Below are 20,350 nucleotides of genomic sequence, written 5' to 3' on the forward strand. Positions count from 1 at the left end.
TGAGTAAGAATATGAGGAAACAAGTACACCTATACATTGACTGGGAGTAGAAAATCAGATCATCTCTTCAGAAACCAATGTGGCAATTTCTGTCAGCTTTCCAAATGTCCCCACATATACAGTGATGTATAAATGTATGACTTACTAATAACATAAAACTGGAGGTGATCTCGAGTTCCATCAATAGAACACCAGTTAAATACCCTACGGTACACTAACACTACGGTTAAATTCCCTACGATGGAATAATATGCAGCTATTTAAAAAACTGACAGTTGTCAATCTACATAGACTAATAGGAAATATCTCCAGGCTATATGGTAAAATAGAAAGGCAACACATAAATATTATGACCTCATTTACATTAAAAAAGTCCATTTATACATATGAATATATAATCGTAGAAAATTTCTGGAAGAATGTTGTTTATCAGTCAGTGTCCAGACAGAGAACAAACTACCATAGATATTTCCAATAGAAGAACTGAACACACCTGTGGAACAGAGGATGAGAAAAGCTGAGATGCTAAATGGTGTAGGATGAGAAGTTGCAGAGTTTAGCAAAAAACAGGAAGTCACTATGACCCCTGACAGGAGGAACACAGGGAATCACCGAATCCCAGGTGCTAGAGCCACCCAAAAGAAGCTGCCACCATGATGGGCCCCCAAGAAGGAGACAGGACCACAGAGGAGATGCACTTGCCTTGGAAATGCCACCTGAAGCCAAGGTGGCACCACTCAGTGTCCCGCCAGCATATTCCATCAGCCAAACCTTCCCAGAAACCTGAGGATAAACCAGAGGGTGGGAAGTGAGTTCCCTGCAACACACAACAGAGGAGAGGCATGATCCAAGGGCAACCAGGTAAATGTCTGGCAGAATAATATAGTAACTCCTTCACTGTGGTTACCTCTTGGGAGTGAAATGTGGGTTTAGTGATAAAGGAAGGCTCTTCTTTTGTACTTGTTGAGTACTTTTAAAAGTACAATTATTTTTAACATAAATTTTACTATAATAAATGGCTGTTTTAAGAAACTGTACATTTTTATATTGTATCACTTAAGTTTATTATGCTTTTCCATAAGAATTCTCCCCTCTTAAGAGACCATGTGGCCTGGAGTCCAGAGTTGCCACATGTAACCATAGGAAACTGTTCAGCTGAGCAGAGATGTACTTGAGCACAACAAGGGACAAAGAATCTGTACATTTTTTAAAACCAGCCAACAGGAGGTTATTTTCCAATTCTGGGACCATGCAATGCGTCAGGCCCACCAACTGTAGTCACTCCCTTGGTTCGATTTGGCAGCTAGGGACTTCCATTTGAGCCACTTTCAAACCATTTTTGTAGACACAAATATCTGCAAAGAATTCTGTGTAGGTGTGGCACTAAAGAAAAATTGAAGCCTCCTTTCCTAGACGATTCTGTGATTATTTAGATTTGCCATAGCTAACTGGTATGTTTGGGTTATATGCCTTAAAAGAAAGTATCAGACCTGAAAAGGATCTTGGAATGCATCTTTTTTTAAAACACAGCTTTATTAAGACACAATTTACATAACATAAAATTCACCTTCTTAATAGGTACAAGTCAGTGGTTTTCGGTATATTCACAGAGTTGTGCAACCATCACAACAATCTAATTCAGGAAGTTTCATCAACTCCAAAAGAAACCCTGCACCTATTAGTCATTCCTTAAGCCACTTCAGCTCTTTTGGGTATTGTTTGCATGGTATCCTTTCTTACCCTCTTATTTTCAACCTATTTGATTTTGCTATCCAAAGTGTGCCTCTTACACAGAGAAGGCAGTTGGGTTATATTTCTTATTCATTTCCGCCAACCTGTGACTTTTGATTGGAGTGTTTAGTCCACTTACGTTTAATATACTTACTGAAAAGGCAAGATACGTTTCTGTCATTTTGCTATTTGTTTCCTATAATTCTGTATCTTTTTTTGTTTCTCTTTTCCTCCATCACTGTTTCTATTGTGTTTCACAGAGATTTCCCTAGTATACATTTCAATGCTCTTGTTTCTTTTATGATTTTTTGAGTGATATTAGTGATTAGTAAATTAACATCTTAACTTACAATCTTCTAGTTAGATAAGCGCATAGTCCATAATATACGAAAGCTTTGCTGCAACACAGCTTTGATCCCACCTCCTTTGTGCTGTTATCATCATACAAACTGTATCTTTGTGTGTTATAAGTCCATCAACACAATATTATAATTGCTTTATCCAGTTCTTTTTCAGATAGGAGAAAAAAAAGAATTACAAATACACTTATACTGTCTTCTATACTTATCTACATAGTTATCTGTACTACTACTATTTTATCTTCTTGTTGATTCAAAATACCATCTATTATCCTTTTGTTTCAGTCTGATGTACTCTCTTTAGTGTTCCTTGTAGGGGAGCTCTGCTAGCAACAAATTCTTTCCACTTTCATTTATCTGGAAATGTCTTAATTTATCTGTCATTTTTGAATCATAGTTTTGCTGGATATTGAAATCTTGGTTAATAGTCTTTTTCTTTCAGCACTTTAAGTATGTCACTTCACTGCTTTCCATGGTTTCTGTGGTTTCTACTTTTAGGATTTTTTTTGAGAGAGAGAGAGAGAAGAGAGAGTGAGCATGAATGGGGGGAAGGGGCAGAGGCAGAGGGAGAAGCAGATTCCCTACTGAGCAGGGAGCCTGACAAAGGGCTCTATCCCAGGACCCTGGGATCATGACCTGAGCCCAAGGCAGATGCTTAACCAACTGAGCCACCCAGGTGCCCCTGATGTCCATGGTTTCTGGTGAGAAAAGTCAGCTGATAGTTACTGATATTCCCTGGTATATGAGGAGTCACTTTCCTCTTATCGCTTTTAAGATTCTCTGGGGATTTCAAAGCTTCACAGTTTTTAATCACTATTTCTTCAAATACTCTTTCTTCTCCATTTTTTCTCTCCTTCCTTTTGAAGGTTTCCACTATGTATATAGTGATGTCACACAGACCTCTGAAGTTCTGTTTATTTTTCTTCATTCTTTCATACTTTCTGTTCCTTAGATTGCATTATCTCTATCAACCTATCTTCAAGTTCTTTGCTTTATTCTTTTTCCTGTTTAATATGCTATGGAGCTCCTCTAGTGAATTTAACATTTTATTTTCAACTGCAGAACTTTTCAACTGCAGAATTTCTATTTGGTTCCTTTTGGTAATTTCTCTCTCTTTATTTATATTCACTATTTGGCAAGACATTTTTCTCATTTGTTCCTTTAGTCTTTTAGACACGGTTTCCTTTGGCTCTTTGAACATTTTAAAAATAGCTTATTTAAAATATTTGTGAGTGTGGAATATTACCCAGCCATGAAAAAGAACAAAATCTTGCCATTTGCAATGACATGGATGGAACTAGAAAACATTATGCTAAGTGAAATAAGCCAGTCAGAGAAAGTCAAATACCATATGATTTCACTCATATGTGGAATTTAAGAAATAAAACTGATGAACATAGGTGAAGGGAAGGAAAAATAAAAGAAGATAGTAACAGAGAGAGAGGCAAACCATAAGAGACTCTTGACGGTAGGGAACAAACAGAGGGTTGCTAGAGGCGAGGTGGGTGGGAGAATGGGGTACTTGGGTGGTGGGCATTAAGGAGAACACTTCATGCAAGGAGCACTGCGTGTTATGTGCAACTGATGAATCACTACCCCTGAAACTAATAATATACTATATGTTGACTAACTTATAAAATAAAATAAAATAAAATACTTTGTGTATTAAGAATGTCTGGTTTTCCTAATGGTAGTGTCTAGTGATTGCATTTTTTTCTGTATAGGGGCCATAATTTCCTATTTCTATTCATGCCTCCAAATTTTCATTAAAAACTTGGTATTTTAAATGATATACTTATTTAATTTTATAAAAATCTGAACTTCCCTGCCCAAGATTTGTTGTATGTTGTTGTTTGTTTAGTGACTTTTCTGAATTAATTCTGTAAAGTCTGTATTCTTTGTTGTATGTGGCCACAGAAGTCTCTGCTTGAGTAACTTCATGATCAGCTAAAGACCGGACAGAGATTTCCTTAAATGCCTTGAACCGGTAAGTGTCTTGGTCTTTGCTGAAAGGGTTCTGTGCATGTATTGGGGCATGCCTTCAGTGCTCAGGCAGGCAGCTTACAACTCTTTCTTAGCCTTCATGTCCTACTTGCATAGCCTCAAGGTCAGAGAGTTGAGGGCCTTTTCAGGCCTTCCCTAGGCATGCACAAATCCATGCACATGCATGTGGCCTTCTAGATTCCAAGGATATGTTGGAGCTTTTCAAAGCTCCACGTGGACATCTCATTCCCAACTTTTTCTTTTAAGTGTTGTAGTCTGCCCTTTTTAGCCCTAACTGGTTATACCACCTCTGCCAGTGTTAAACAACTGCTGCTGATTATTTTTGACAAATACTCCAGGGATAGGACTTAGCAGGGAGTGAGTTCTGAAGACAAATAAAGACAAGCCCTGGGAACGGAGATTTTTAGTGAGCTACCAGACAGGTCAAATAATGTCAAATTTCTAGGTAATGGGACTTTTAGAGAGCTCCAAACCCATATCACCCCCTCCAATAGCCACTAGTTTGCTGGTTATTACAGCTACCATAGTTGTTGGGGTGTCACTTTTCAAAGCTATTGTAAATGTAAAAAAGAGAGAGAAGATGAGAGCAAGTTAAGATACCACAAAGCTCAATGTTCTTACCATGACCCAGCTGACTTTCCTGAGCAGACGTTCCTCAAGTGTTACAATCCTGTAATTTCCAGAGTTCTGAACATTTTAATTTTGACATTTTTTGTCAGTGTTCTTGTTGCTTTCCTGGAAAAACGAAGGGATTGCCAAAGGTTCTTACTTCACCATTTTCGAAGTGCTTCTTTATCTGACTCTTGTATCCAATTTCACATTTTCAATAGATCTCAAATATCTCTCTTTACTCTACACTCATAATTTCACATGTATTTAATAAATGGCATATACCTAAAACAAATGCTATTATGAAAAAGGCATTTCTCACTTATTAGGATGCCGTTGATCTTTCCATATCAATAACTTCACCATCACTTTTAGTGGCTACATTCCACTTAAGGCAGATTTCTTCATTTTTAAAAAGATTATATTTGATACATAATGCATATATTTAAGTTATGAAGCATAACTCCAAAATGCACACCCACAAACTCAACACTCATCTTAAAAAAAATAAAACATTTTAAAAAACATTAAGTAAGGCTGAATAAATTAGATATATTCTATGCTCACAGATAGAAAAGCTCAATATTCTAAAATATATAAATTCAACATAAATTAACCTACAGCATACTGTAATATCAATCAAAATCTCAACATAGTTTGTTGAGAAAATTCACAAATTGATCCTAAGATTAACATGAAAGAGCCAAGGCCCAAGAGTATTTGAGAAGAATAAAGCAGGAGACTTGTTCTCCTAGACATCAAGATTTATTATAAAGCCATAATAATTAATATATTTTATTGAATAAGACCCAAAAAAACACTAAGCATAAGAAAAAGATTGATAGAATTAGTTACTTTAAAATGAAGAACATATTACTCAGGCATCAAAGAGAATGAAATCTTGCCATTTGCAATGATGTGGATGGAACTAGAGGGTATTATGCTAAGTGAAATAAGTCGGTCAGGGAAAGACAAATACCATATGATTTCATTCATATGTGGAATTTAAGAAACAAAACAAAGAGGAAGGGAAGGAAAAATAAATAAAGTGAAATCAGACAGGGAGACAAACCATAAGAGACTCCTAACTATAGGAAACAAACTGAGTGTTGCTGGAGGGGAGAGGGGTGGGAGATGGGATAACTGGGTGATGGGCATTAAGGAGGGCACGTGATGTAAGGAGCACTGGGTGTTATACGCAACTGATGAATCGCTACCCCTGAAACTAATAATACACTATATGTTAACTAAATTGGATTTAAATTTTTTAAAAAAGAATGTCTAAAAGAACATCATAAAGAAATTGACAAACAACAAAGACTTAGGTGGTAGTAAAATAAGAAAAAGAGGTCCGGTTGTCAAGGGAATACGGACATTTCAAGCGAATGCTTCTTCACTTGATTTCTTTATTCTCCAAAAGGTTTCACGGCTCACAAAAATCTATTCTTATTTTTTGAGTTCATTGATCACAGAATGAAAATACTGAGAGCTATAAAATGGAAGCCTGTCTTCAAGGAAAAAAGAAGAGAATGAGCACTTCCTAAACACCTACTATGTGCTAAGCACTTTCTTTACGTCGTCACTTAATTGTTTTTTGTTTTTCTTCATTTCGTTGTCTTAATTCTTTGAGTTTAGGCATTACCCCTTCCTTCATAAAACTAGTGATTTCTCTGAGGTTAAGTATTTTCTGGAAACAGCACTAAAAATAATGCTGAGTTTTATTCCAAAGTGCATGTACTTTCCACCTTATCAAGTTGCTTTGTTATAAACTCCTTAACATTCATTATTCTTGGGAAGACAAAAAAAAAATCCATATGAAATATTTTTGTAAAAAACTGGATGATATATTGATAGGATTTCACTTCTATGGATCATTTTGGGGGGAATTTACATCTTTACAACACTGACTTATTTTCCATGAAAATGGTAAATCTTTCCACTTACTTGGCCATACGTGATGACTTCCAAGGAAGTTTACAATTTTTATAACTTTCTCTATACATGTCTAGAACATATTTTTAATTATGTTTTCTGTTTATTTCTTGTATACAGAAATCCGATTTATTTTTTATCATGGTCTTATATCCAGTCACTACAGCAGGTGCTTGGGGGCCTTGAGCCACATTTTGTCATCCTCCTTCCAATTTTAGCACAACAGTGGTGGGCAATTTGATGTATATACTGTCATTATCCTACCTCAGACATAGACTTTGGTGACTCTCCACCAACATCCCATGTTAAGAGGGATAGTTCCAAGTCACAGTCTACACAGACCTTCAGACAGTCATCAGTGGGACTAAACTGCATTTGCCCATAGCAATAGCTAATTCAATAACACACCAGGGGTGCCTGGGTGGCACAGCGGTTAAGCGCCTGCCTTCGGCTCAGGGCGTGATCCCAGTGTTATGGGATCGAGCCCCACATCAGGCTCCTCCGCTAGGAGCCTGCTTCTTCCTCTCCCACTCCCACTGCTTGTGTTCCCTCTCTCACTGGCTGTCTCTATCTCTGTCAAATAAATGAATAAAATCTTAAAAAAAAAATAACACACCATGTACACTGGCTTTTCTTTCTCCCTGTCCCATTCTTCCAGCCACCTCACTGTTACTTCTCTGAGGTCACCCCCCAAAAAAACCCATCCATCCAAGCCCCTTACTCAGACTCCACTTTTAGATAAACACCTGTATTGTTTTTAATAATCTCTCTGTAGATTATTTTACATTTTCTATGTATTGAATCATAGTATCTTTGTTATTGACAGGTTTGTTAGTTCCAGGTCTTAGGCATCTTGTTCAATATATTTTCTTGTGCTAGTTAGGCCCTCCAGAAAAGGTGACATGGGCATCTGTACCTTATTCCTCATTTTTAAATAAATGCTTCAAATAATTTTCCATGAAGAAGGATGTTTGCATTCAATTTTTGTTAGATATCTTTAAGTTAAGAAAGTTTCTTTATAGTCATATTTCATTAAGAGTGTTTCTCATGAAAGGATGCTGATTTAAAAAAAATAAGTCTGCATTTTTTCAGATGGTTATATATTATCTTCCTACTTTCATCTGTTAATGAGGTAAATGACATTTGTAGATTTTGTGATATTAAACCACTCTTAGATTTCTGTATTACCCAAACTTGTTTATTACAGGGATGCCTGGGTGGCTCCGTCAGTTAAACATCTGCCTTTGGCTCAGGTCATGATCCCAGGATCCTGGGATCAAGCCCCACATAAGGCTCCTTTCTCAGTGGGGAGTCTGCTTCTCCCTTTTCCTCTGCTGCTCCCCCTGCTTGTGCTCTCTCTCTCTGGCAAATAAATAAATAAAATCCTTTTTAAAAACTCTTGTTTATTATACAATATCATTTTATATAATGTTGGATTTAGTTTAATTTTTTTTTTACAATTTATATGTTTATATTCATAAGAGATATTTGTAGGTAATTTTCTTGTTCTTGCCATCCTCACTTGGTTTCACAATCCAAGCTCCATAAAATGATTTGGGAAATATTCACTCTTTTTCTGGGTTCTGAAAGAGTTCATATAAGTTTAAAATGATCTTTTGGGCCCCCGAGTAGCTCAGTCAGTTAAAGCTCAGTCAGCTCAGACCTGACTTTGGCTCAGGTCATGATCTCAGGGTTCTGGGATTGAGCCCCATGTCAGTCTCCACACTCAGTGGGGGTCTGCTTCTCTCTTTCCCTCTGGCCCTCCCCCTGCTTGTGCTCTGTCTCTCTCAAATAAATAAATAAAATCTTTAAAAACAAAATAAAATGATCTTTTCATCTACAGTTTCACAGAAACCATATTTCCCTTGTACTTTCTTAATATTTTCCTTGTTTTTTCCTAGCGATTTAATTTATTTAATGATTGCTATGGACTGAAATATGTTCCCTCCAAATCCAAAGGTTGAAGGCCTAACCACCAGTGTGCCTGTATTTGGAGTAAGAAAGTAAGTCAGGTTAAATCATGTCATAAGGGTGGAGTTCTGATCCTAAAAGATTAGTGTTCTTATAAGAGCTGCTAACAGCTACTTTCTTTTCTGCCATGTGCAAGTACGGTGGGAAGACAGCTGTCTATAAGCCAGGAAGAATTCTCACCAGGAACCAAACTGTCCAGCACCTCGATCTAGGACTTCCCAACCTCCAGAATTTTAACAAAATAAATTTCTGTTGTTTAAGCAACCCAGACTAGGTGTTTTTTTTTTAATAGGAGCCTCAGCAGACTAATATAATGTTTATAAAAGTATTAAGGCTTTCTATTTCTTCTTAAGTTTTAATTTTTTAGGATTTTATCCAAATTTATTGGTATACATAACGTTTTCTTTCATAAATAATTAGATTGAACCCTAGAGAAGTTAAGCGACCTACTTAAAGCCAGAAAGTTAGTGGCTTGATTGAAAAATCAGGTTTTTAAAAAATTGTATTGTTGGTTAATAACCCTTGAAAATATACAGTGCAAAGACAGGCTTAATTTAAAATTCTGATGTTCCAAACACCGTGGACTAGAAATTCTGACTTTTAATTAAATATTATTTGAGATTGCATATTCAACCTTTGGAGAAAAGTTGACGCATCGTACCGCGCATTATCCAGCTCCTTTCTTTCAAATATGCTCATGCCTAATCCCCAAAGAAGAGATAACTATGACATGGGCATTAGCCAATTATCTTTCCATAACATATTTCAGAGCTATGGGTGGATCTGTCAAAAATCATATTTTAGATAAGAGTGAGGCCATTGAATGACACAAACAATTTCCATGAGTAGCTTGTAACATGGCTGGATGTCACAGCCATCGCTAAACAACCAAAGCTGGGAAAATAGCCAAACCCATATGGTAACGATTTGTTGGCTAATAAAAGGTGAAGTTTAGACATGGGAATCAAGCTTTCACTTTGATTACAGAGCAGACAGCAGAAGCCTGAGGGAAGAGAGCATCCAGGAGAGTATGGTGGGAGTGTAGTTTCAGAAGTGTGAAGAGAAATTAGGTGGGGGAAAAAAAAAAAACCCAGCTTCCTTGACAAATCCTTCTAGAAATGTTGTGCCTGCAAAGTTAGAAATAGAAGACTGAAATCCCCAGTCAGTTACATGGAGATGGCACCTCATTCCAACTGCAAACCCCTAGTCAGGTATCTGCATTCTGAGGGCCACAGAGAAAATTCAAGAGTCTATAAAACCTAAGAAGAAAGAAGTAAGATTGATAAACATGACAGCCACTATGGATAGATTATCAAGTCTTGGCCTGATGCTTTATGTTCACCATTTCATTAAATTCTCTCAACCACTATATGAAAGAACTAAAGCTGTAAGAGCTAACATCTCACAGCTTACCAAAAAAAAAAAAAAAAAATCACAGACGTCACCATGATTGGACAGAAAATGCACTTGGATTTTCCCAGCTCCACCGAAGAGTGAAGGTTCTTGATACATAGACATGCTACTTCCTTACTGAATCAGAAATGTGGCAGGAACATCTGTTCATAAGTGAGCACTCATCCTGACTTCCGGAATGGTTAACCAAGGCAGGGCAAAAACAAAAGATTGGCATCCCCAAATTTGACAAAAAAGCAGTGTGTTTCATTATCTATCATGTATGACAAACCATTGCAAGACTTAGGGGCTTAAAACAATAATGATTCATTGTTTCTGACAATTTTGCAGTCTAGGTAGGCTTTAGCTGGCACTTCTTCTGCTGGGGCTGGATTTTCCAAGATAACTTCTTTTGCCTGTATGGTACCTTAGTTAGAATGGATGGAACCAGTGGAACTGTTCCAATTGGCCTAGCCTCTCTCTCTCTCTCTCTCTCTCTCTCTCTCTCTCAGCCCCCACATAGTCTCTCCAAGAGTGCAGCCAGACATCTTTATCTTGTGCCTCAGGAATCCAAGAATGAACAGTCCAAGAGTATAATACACAGTATGCAAATGATTTTCAAGCCTCTGCTTGCGTCATGTTTGCTCATGTCCCATTGGGCAAAGCCCAGAATTAGTATCAGAGGAAACTACATAAAACGTGAATATCAAAGTTACAGTATACATGCTGTAAAAGTTATAAATGGTATTTCTTTGATCTCAGGTAAAGTTATAACAGGCAGAAAAGGACTGAGAGGAACCTGAGGTCAGTACACCGACTAAAGTAGTCTGGAAGGGGAGCAGGAGAACCTCAGCTACACTGCAGATTTCTAGAGTCCCCCTCCAGCCTGGTCAGATATTGTAGTAAGTATTATTCCAGGACATCAGCCAACCTCACAGAGTCCAACATGAGGAAAATGGGGTTTTATAGCACACATACTGTAGACATAGCGAGGCAATATGGAACCCAAAAGCAAATGATGTTCAGGAACCAAAAAGGCAGAAAATTGATCTCAAAGGAGTAGATCCAACCATAGAATTCTACTTCCTGACAAATGTCAAGTCAAGAGGAACTAGGAATACTGGAGATGTGATCATGGCATAGCCTATGGAAACAGGGACAAAACAGTGTTAAAAACATTCAGAACCCAAGTACTGGACAATAAATTGGTTTCAGGAACTAGACAGAAGCCTGATTTCTGAAAATGGGAACTACCATCAGAGCTGTACTAGTCAAAATATGGCTTGATTCTGAGTCCCTGAGCATTAATTTGGAGATGCTTCAACTTCCCCAAATCACAGATATGGCTGCCCAGCATCTATGGAGTGGACAATGTCCTTTCATATTAATGCGCCCCTTCCTTCAAAAAACCACCACTAACCCCTTGCGCATGCTTTTGATGGGGTTGTGCCCCGCTCTTCTCCACACAGTGACAGCAAAGGGCATGCAACCTTGTCAATGATAACTAATTATCCTCTCAATGAGAAACATTTATCCTAAAGTGTGAGCCCCTGTCCTAGGCAAGGCTAATCAGAGTCCTTCTCCAGGGCTGATTTTCAGACATGGGAAACAGAACTTCCTGTTGGGATTGCTGGAATAGGAGAATGTAAATCTGAGTTTGAGTGGTTTTTTTCTGCCACATGGAGAGTCTTTCAATAGGATAAAATCGAGCAGGCACAAGCATACACAAAAAAGATAGCGAGCTCACATGACTGAGCAAGTCTTGGTGGCTGTCCCTGCGGCTAGACTTCCTACATCTCTTCCTTTAAGCCTGTGAGTTATACCATTACCTTTCCTACCATGTGAGTGACTATATCACCTGCTTGGGCTGCTATAACAAAACGTCATAGGCTGGGAGGCTTGAAAACAACAGAAATTTAGGAAGTCTAAGATCAAGGTGCCGGCCAACCTGGTTTCTAGTCAGATCTCTCTTCCTAGCGTGCAGCAGAGAGCTTCCTGCTTGCTGTGTCTTCACACGGTCTTTATGCATGCAAAGACAGAGGGTGAGCTCTCGTCTTTCTTCCTCTCCTTAAAAGGATACTCATCCTATCAGATCAGAGCCCTACCCTCATGACTCAACTACTTTTATAAACGCTCTATCTCCATACACAGTCCCGTTGAGGTTTATGGCTTCAACATATAAATGGGGGGGGGGGGCACACAAACATTCAGTCCACAGCAGTAACCAATCCACCATTTTACCTACAACGAATGTGTTTCTGCCACTTACAACCAAAGAACCCTGAGTTTGCAGACGGAAGAGCTATTACAGGGGTAGATTGGTTGTCAGATCTTCATTGATCCCATTTCTGAATTACCAAATAATTGCAACGGGTATGCATTGTTGCATCTCCATTCCTACCATCATTCTGTAATGACGACACGACGTGATGTACTTTTTCCCTTACCCGATGGCATTTTTTTAGCACTTACGTCTCAAGTGCTAGGAAATAGAAAGTCAAAACAGACACAACTGCCTCCTCTACAGAACTCCCTTCCTCTTCTTTATATTTTTCCAGGCACATTCACATACACTGCTGGGAGCATTTCAATTTTCAAATCCAGTTCTTTTCATTATTAAAAACTTGGCAAAACTAAATAGTAGTATAAACTGTCAAGGGAAAAAATTGATTACTCATATAGCAACTAAAATAAATAGCCATAAATCACACCTGACAAATCCAAGCTCTGCCTGGGTAGGAAGTTTTCTTCTTCGCTCTTCTCATGGGCAGAACATCTAAAATAAAGAGCGCCCTTTACAAGCTCAGAACCACGTACTCACTGATCCTTGCACTTATAAAAGAGAAAGACCCTATTGGTGGTGACTGTGCCCTTTTCCTGTGGTATATTAATCGTCAATGACAATTAATAGCCAATTGTTCACCTGGAAATCCCAGGTTTTGTCACAGGATTGCATTATGTCTAATTACTCAACCACATGAGGCTGAACCAAGAGGATGAGATTTAAGGGATTTTTTTCCCTTTTAAAATACCGCATCCAAAAAGAAAGTTTTATTGTTCCAAATGGTCTTCTTTTATAACAAAAGGTCCTTTATACCAAAATACAAAACAAAAGAAAAATCTATTTAAAGCTTTTGGGACACAGAAAAAGGACACCAGCTGCATACGATAAAGACAAAGAAAATTTCACCTGATGAGTAGAGCAAAGATGGTTCCTGCCATTTTTGGCAAAATATTTTTTATCCTAGATTTTTCCTACACACAGATTAGGAAGAAAATATTAAAACTACCTGTTCAGAGGGAAGATGATTGTCTATGTAGTAGTCTCCCCTTGCTTACCTACCAATTATCAGTAAATGTAGAGAAGTGACATTATGCATTTGTCAAACCCACAGAACTTTAGAGCACAAAGAGCTTGAAACTTAATGTATGCAAAATTTTTTAAAAATGGTTTAGGAGGTCAGAGGATCGTAGAAACAAATGCAGACTGGGAGAAGAGAATCTAACTGTGTAATCAATATATAAAGCAACCTTTATATATTGGGGAAACGATGCTGACCTGAGTAACTTTGGAACTGAGTGGGTTCTAAAAGACTAAAGTCAAAAATAACTGCACACAAGAACTGTATTCTAATTGATGAAGTTACTTTCCACAGGGATATGGCTTAAAAATTCTGATACTGTTATAAGGTATATTGGAATTGAGTAAATGGGGGATGGATGAGAAGAGTCAGGTTTCCCACTGTTGGAGTGGGAATTTACAGACAGCAAGGAAAGGAGGCTAGCATCATGGATTACAGTCGGAGACATCAGAATAAATTCATATTTATCTTAATATAGATACAAATAGTCACATCTAAAAATATTTATAGTTATGTGTACACATACATGTTAGTATAGACACATATATTTCCTTGTTAGCTCAGCTGAGAGAGCCTAAAAGAGTAATACCTCAGTAACAGTGAGCCCAGGTAGTGCCCACGCCTTGGTTTCTAATACTATTGTCCAATAAAAGGAACCAGAGTTCCTTGGAAAATGACTGATTGTAGGACTAAACTAGAACAGATAATATACAAGGTGAGACTGGAGCAACTTGCAGAGCCAAATGTAATGAAACTAAAAAACGAAGCAAAACACCATTTATGGTAGTAAGCGTCTCAAAGTGACACAACTGAAAGAGCTCCCAATGGCTAAATCTGGAACAATCTGAGCAACAAAATATAGTATTAGATTATAATATGAAATATAAAATATCTATGCACCTATATTGATATGAAGAGTACAGAAATTAATAAATTAGGGGAAAGAGACAAATCCCTCACGCAGAAGAATTCCAAAAGATTTATGTAGATACTTTGCTTTTAGGAAAATGGAGCATAAATCCCCATTCCTTAAGTGTGGGCTGTGTATAGCCATTTTCTTCCAAAGAATATTCCATGAAAATGAGGGGGAAAGAACAACTTTACAGTAAAGAAACCTGAGAAACATTACTTCAGGCAAGTGATGGTCAAGGTCACCATCGGCAGCAGTAAGTTAAAGTGATGGAATGTATCCTTGATGTGAAGTGACGAAAATGGCACTTTATCTCTGTGATCTTCCCCAAAACCTGTAAGTCCATTCTAATCATGAGAAAAACATCCGACAAATTCCAGTAGAGGTGCATCTACAAAATACCTGAGCAATACTCCTCAAAAGTGTCAAGTCATGAAAAACAAGAAAATTTGTTAATTTCACTATGAAAACATCTGGCCTGATATTTTTGTGTCTTTGGAAACTTAACACTAGATCATTTGCTTATAGGGTAAATAGCCTATTTCACTTTCCATCTCTAGTAGAGTTAATTTTGTGAGGCTGTATATTTTTAGAAGATTATCAATTTCTCTGTTTTCAGATTATTTTCATAAGATACTCTTGCTGATTTTGTAATTTCACCTATTAATGATTGCCTTTTGCTGTTATTTCTAATTTTGTACTATTTCTAAATTTTTAGCATATTGCTTTATCTTTCTTTTGTAAGTTTTTATTTCAGAAAAGTTTTCTTGGATTATTATAATCACACACACACACACGCTTGTTTGTTTTTTCTGTTTCATTCCTTTGACTGATTTCTCAGGGTTTTGATTCTAGCTTTGGATCATCTTTCCCTGTCTTCTATATCTGTTACTTTCTCTCACATACATTTAATCTCTTCATTTCTAATTTACTTAAAAACTTTCCTTTTCTTTTAACCTTATTTGCTCTTTAGAGATTTTGCATTGTGCATATTTACCTTTGGCTCCTTCTAGTCTTCATTTTGGAATTTTTTTTTTTTTTTTTTTTTTTAGTTTTCAGTTTTTATTGTTTTCTTTTGTGTTCTTGTATCCTTTCGTAGTTTGTATTCTATTCTTTTGTAGTTTCCATTGATTATTTTTTTGTTTTTAAGTAGGCTCCATGCTGCATGGAGACCAACATGGGGCTTGAACTCATGACCCTGAGATCAAGACCTGAACTGAGATCAAGAGCCGGGAGCTTAACCAACCATGAGACCCAGGTACCCCAGTTTCCATTGATTTCTTGATTCCTTTAAGCTTACTTTGAAACATTAGGTGAAGAATTTCCTTCATTTTTATGACATTGTCTGTAAGAATTTTACTCTGTTTCTCACTTTTGTCTGGTAATAACATTATGGTTTTAAATAGTAATGAAGACACTACTCTTCTGGTCTCACATTTAGGGGTGATACATTTTCTACACCCTCTATATGAGAGAGTGGACCAGAATAACTTTCCTAGATTCTTGGTTCCGGAGCTCTCCTTTGTGTTGTCCCAAAAGCGTGGGAAAATGCATATACAGTTGCATTTTCAAAGATCTGCTGGCTCCATTCTCCTCTTTCAATCTCATCTAAACCACCTTTTGCTTTTGTTCCGATTGTTCTTCTGCTCAATTTGGATTCTACTTGCTGCAGGTTTCTCTCAGCAAGGGATCTTAGGATAAGAGTGTTTTCATTAGTTTCAAGTGTTTATAGCAGGAATATGTACTCTTTTTTTTTTTTTATAGAAGACTAGGTAATAAATATTGTAGGCTTTCTGGGCCACATGTGGATGCTACTCTTTATGTACATGTGAATTTTTTTGCAATCCTTTAAAAAGGTAAGAAATAAAAATGCTTCATCTGCAAGCCATTCAAAATTAGGTTGTGAGATAGATTTTTCCTTTGGCCCACAGTTTACCAAACGCTGGTTTGTGGGGTCTGACCGAGCACGTACTGATCTTACTACTACCTTCTGGAACATACTCATGAATGTGGCCTGTGACGCCCCACCAACTTTCACATGCTGTTCTCGGACTGGCCTTCTGCGCTTTCCACCGAGTACTCGTTAGTGCGTAGGGAGAGCTATCTCACTGTCATTTAAGTTTGCATTTCCCAGGTAATTAATGCTGCTGAGCATCTCTTCCTTTCCTCATTTTCCATCCAGATGTCTTTATAATGAAGTGTCTATTCAAATATTTTGCCATTTTGGGGGGGGAAAAAGTCTTCTTATTGCTAAATGATTAAATTACAAGTATTCTTTCTGTATTCTGGTCTTCTATCATTTTTTAATTTTTTAAATTAGCTCTTTCTAAATCTTAAATTATGAAATGCAGTATGAGGTGAAAACCATATTGATTGCCCAGCACCATTTCTTGAATAATTTCTCCTTTCTCCACTGACTTGTAAGGCTAGTTTGATCATAAGTTCTACTCATCTATTTAATATGAGGAACTGAATCTCAGCAAGTAATCAGTCTATTTTCATTCCAATGTACCCTATCAATACTTTGTAGTTCATTATTATTTTAGATATTCTAATTTGTTTATTCTTCAAAATGAACTTTAGAAAATTTAGAAAATTAAAAAAAAAATCCTATTGCATTAAACCCCTAGATTACTTTGGATTTTTTTGTGTGTCACTCAATACAATTTTACATTTTTCTTCATTTACACCACACATATTTTTCTTATATTAGTCCTTTTTTGTTGCATCATTTTCACATACTGTCATAAATTTTTTCTGGTATAAGAAATTTAAAGGATTCCTTAATATTTATTTTATATATCACTACCTTAATAAACTTCTTCAGTTCAGTAATTTCTTGGTTTACTTTTTTGGATTTCCAAATAAGATATACAAATATTGTCTGGAAATTATAATAATTCTGCCTTCTCTTTTCACACGTGTATATGTAGAGTCTGTTTCAGGTCATCCTAAATCAACTAGAAATTCAAAAACATTTTAGCATATGTTGAAACAATTAACATACTTAGTTTGTTTCTCACTTACATAGAAATGCCTGTAATATTTCATGACTAGATGTATTATTGGCTTTGTTTTAAATTAGATAGTATCTTACCACAGAAATATATATGCCCAATTTAGAAGAATTTATTTTTAAAATCAGAAATGGTTATTAAATTGAATGAAACTTTTTAATACGGAAAGCAAAGTCATCTTGCTTTAAAAACTTCAGAGATGTAATTCTTTGGAATCACTTTCAACTTATACCATGGTTATTCAGCTATACCACTTCTGAGTCAATTCAGTGTTTCATATTTTACCAGAAAATGATCAGTTCCTTCAAGATTATGGAAAGTGTCACTATAAAGTAATATAATTCTAATGTTTTATCTTTCTTAGAATTTATCCCTAATTTTGTTTATTTTTGAACTTCATTTTACATGTTTGTAAAAGGGTCTTTTGATCTCCTGATGAGATTTGCCAGGAAAAAATTAGATAGATAGATAGATAGATAGATAGATAGATAGATAGATAGACAGAGTTTATCCTCATTATTCATGGATTCTGAATTTGCAAATGCATCTACTCACTAAAATTTATTTATAACCCCCAAAACAATACTCACAGTGTCCTCATTGTCATTTGCAGACATGTGCAGAGCAGCAAAAAAAATTGATTTGAAGGTGCCAAGAGGCACATTCCCAGCTGAGGTCAAACAAAGTGATGCTGTGTCCTCCTGTTTCAGTTCTCAACAGAAAAAGTGTCTTTTTTATAGTCTATTTAGTGTTGTGGGGGTTGGGTGGTTGTTTTTTTTTTTTGCATTTTTCCCCTTTTTTCGATGACTTTGCTGTTTAAAATGGCCCCCATCCATAGCGATGAAATTCTGTCCAGTGTTCCAAAGCACGAGAGGCTATGATGTGCTTTATGGAGAAAATACATTTGTTAAATAAGCTTTATTCAGGCATGAGTTATAATGCTGTTGGGTCTAGTACAATGTTAATGAAATATACATATATTTTTTATATTTTTATATTTTATATTTATTAAATATATATATAAACCATATATACATATTTTAAAGAGAAGTACATATTTTTTAAATTTATGTACTTATTGGATGATAAAAATATTGTGACCAGAGACTCACAGGTATCTATCCCTGTATGTCCCCCAAGAACAATGATGCAGAATTTTGGCTGGGTCAGTATTTACAGTGACTTTAAAGAACACAGCTACCATAAATAATGAACATCAATAATATAAAAACATATAAATTTTTATAAGGTTTTTTTGTATCTATGTTCATAAAGGATATTGGTTCTGTAATTTGGTGTTTTGTCAGATTATTGAAGCAACAATTTTGTTGGTCCCATAAAATGAATTAGAAAGCATTCACTGATTTTCTTTTCTCTGAAAGGTTTTGTATGATTGATACTATGTCTTTATTAAATCTTTGGGAGAATGCACCAGTAAAGTAATCTGGGATTAGAGAAGGTTTTTAATCAGGAATTCAATATCCTTAACAAATCTATAGATGTTCATATTTTATATTTGTTATTGTGTCAGTTTGGGAAAAGTGGGTATTTTAAGGAATGTGTCCATTTCACTATGTGTTGAAATTATTGGCTTAAAAGTTGTTTATAAGGGCTGTAGAAACTGCAGTGATGTTCTCATTTTCATTACTGATTGGTATTTCTTCTCTTTCTCTTTAAATTTTATAAATCCTTTCAAAGATGAAATTGTTAATTTTCCCTATTGTTTGATTTCTGCCCTTTCCTTTAATTCCTTCGTCTTTCTTTGTATTTACTTTATTTTTCCTAACTTCTTGAAGTAAAAGCTCACATCACTGATTTTAACCCTTTCTTTCCTTTCTAACATGTACATTTAAAGCTATAAATTTCCCTCTAAGCAGTAATTTACTTATGTCCCATGAATTTGGAAATGTTAACCACACATTATGTTTAGCATTAAAATATTTCCTAATCTCCTTGGGTTATTTAGGATATAGGTTGTTAAATTTCCAAATATTTGGAGATTTTCTTGTTACCTTTTAAAATACTGAAATCAATATTTAATATATTACCATTATGAGGAATCCATCTTTATATCTGGTAATACTTTTTATCTTAATATCTATTTTGTCTGAAATTAATAAAATCATTTTTAAGATTAGCATTTGCATGATATGTATTTTTTCATTTTTTCCATTTTTTCATGTTCACTTTATGTCCCTTTAAGATGAAACCTCTTGTAACAGAATATAGTTGGATTCTAAAAAAATAAACAGTCTGACAAAATCTGTCTTTTATATAGAATGTCAGTCCATTTACATTTAATGTAATCACTAATACAGGTAGGTTAATTAATACTTTTCATATTCTATTTTAACTTTTTTATCAGTCTTTTTATCTATACCCCTTGTGTTTTCTTTGACAATTGCTCTCGGATTACAATGTGAATTTTTAATCTTTCACAATCACAGCCTATACTGAATTAAACTCATTCCACTTCACATAAAATGTGAGACAATAACAGTAAAATTCCTTTTAACTTTCCTTGCCATTTGTGTCACTTTTGTCATACACATTTTGCCTCTAAACACAACAAATTCTACCATACATTTTTATTATTTCTATTTTAAACAATCAATAATCTCTGATATTTTAATGGACTTTTTAATGCACATATTTACCTTCTAGTGCTCTGCTGTCATCTGGGATCATTTCTTTCCAGCCTAAAGAACTTCTTTTTCTGTTTCTTGTGGTTTGCTTCTGATAGCAGCAAACTTTCCCAGTTTTTCTGTTTATCTGAAAATTTTCAAATTTTTATTTTCATTTTTAAGGGACATATTTACATGATGAAGAATTTCTGGTGAAATTATTTTCTCTCAGGATTGTAAAGACCACATTCTATTCTTCTACCTTCCTTTTTATTTTTAATTAGAAGTCAGTTGTTTTATTAAATATACTGTGTCCCTTTTCTCTGGCTGCTTTTGGAATTTCTCTTTATCTTTGGTTTTCAGCAGTTTATTTAGAACATGATGGGTGTGGCTTTCTTTGTATTTATCTTGCTCAGGATATGAATTTTGGGGTTGATAT

General features: G+C 35.8%; 1 protein-coding gene across 1 annotated transcript in view; it reads right to left on the reverse strand.

Moving 5' to 3' along the window:
* Positions 1–20,055, reverse strand: part of GUCY1A2 (guanylate cyclase 1 soluble subunit alpha 2) — a 425,356-nt gene extending 405,301 nt beyond the window's left edge. Inside the window, exons 1-4 of the mRNA XM_044386700.3 lie at positions 19,945–20,055; positions 17,878–18,172; positions 4,716–4,829; positions 703–783 (exon numbers count right to left, since the gene is read on the reverse strand). The gene's annotated coding sequence lies outside the window, so the exon portion shown is untranslated. The remainder of the gene's footprint in view (positions 1–702; positions 784–4,715; positions 4,830–17,877; positions 18,173–19,944) is intronic.
* Positions 20,056–20,350: the final 295 nt, after the last annotated feature.

This window comes from Ursus arctos, unplaced genomic scaffold (genome assembly GCF_023065955.2).
Source record: "Ursus arctos isolate Adak ecotype North America unplaced genomic scaffold, UrsArc2.0 scaffold_22, whole genome shotgun sequence".
NCBI classification, from domain to species: domain Eukaryota; kingdom Metazoa; phylum Chordata; class Mammalia; order Carnivora; family Ursidae; genus Ursus; species Ursus arctos.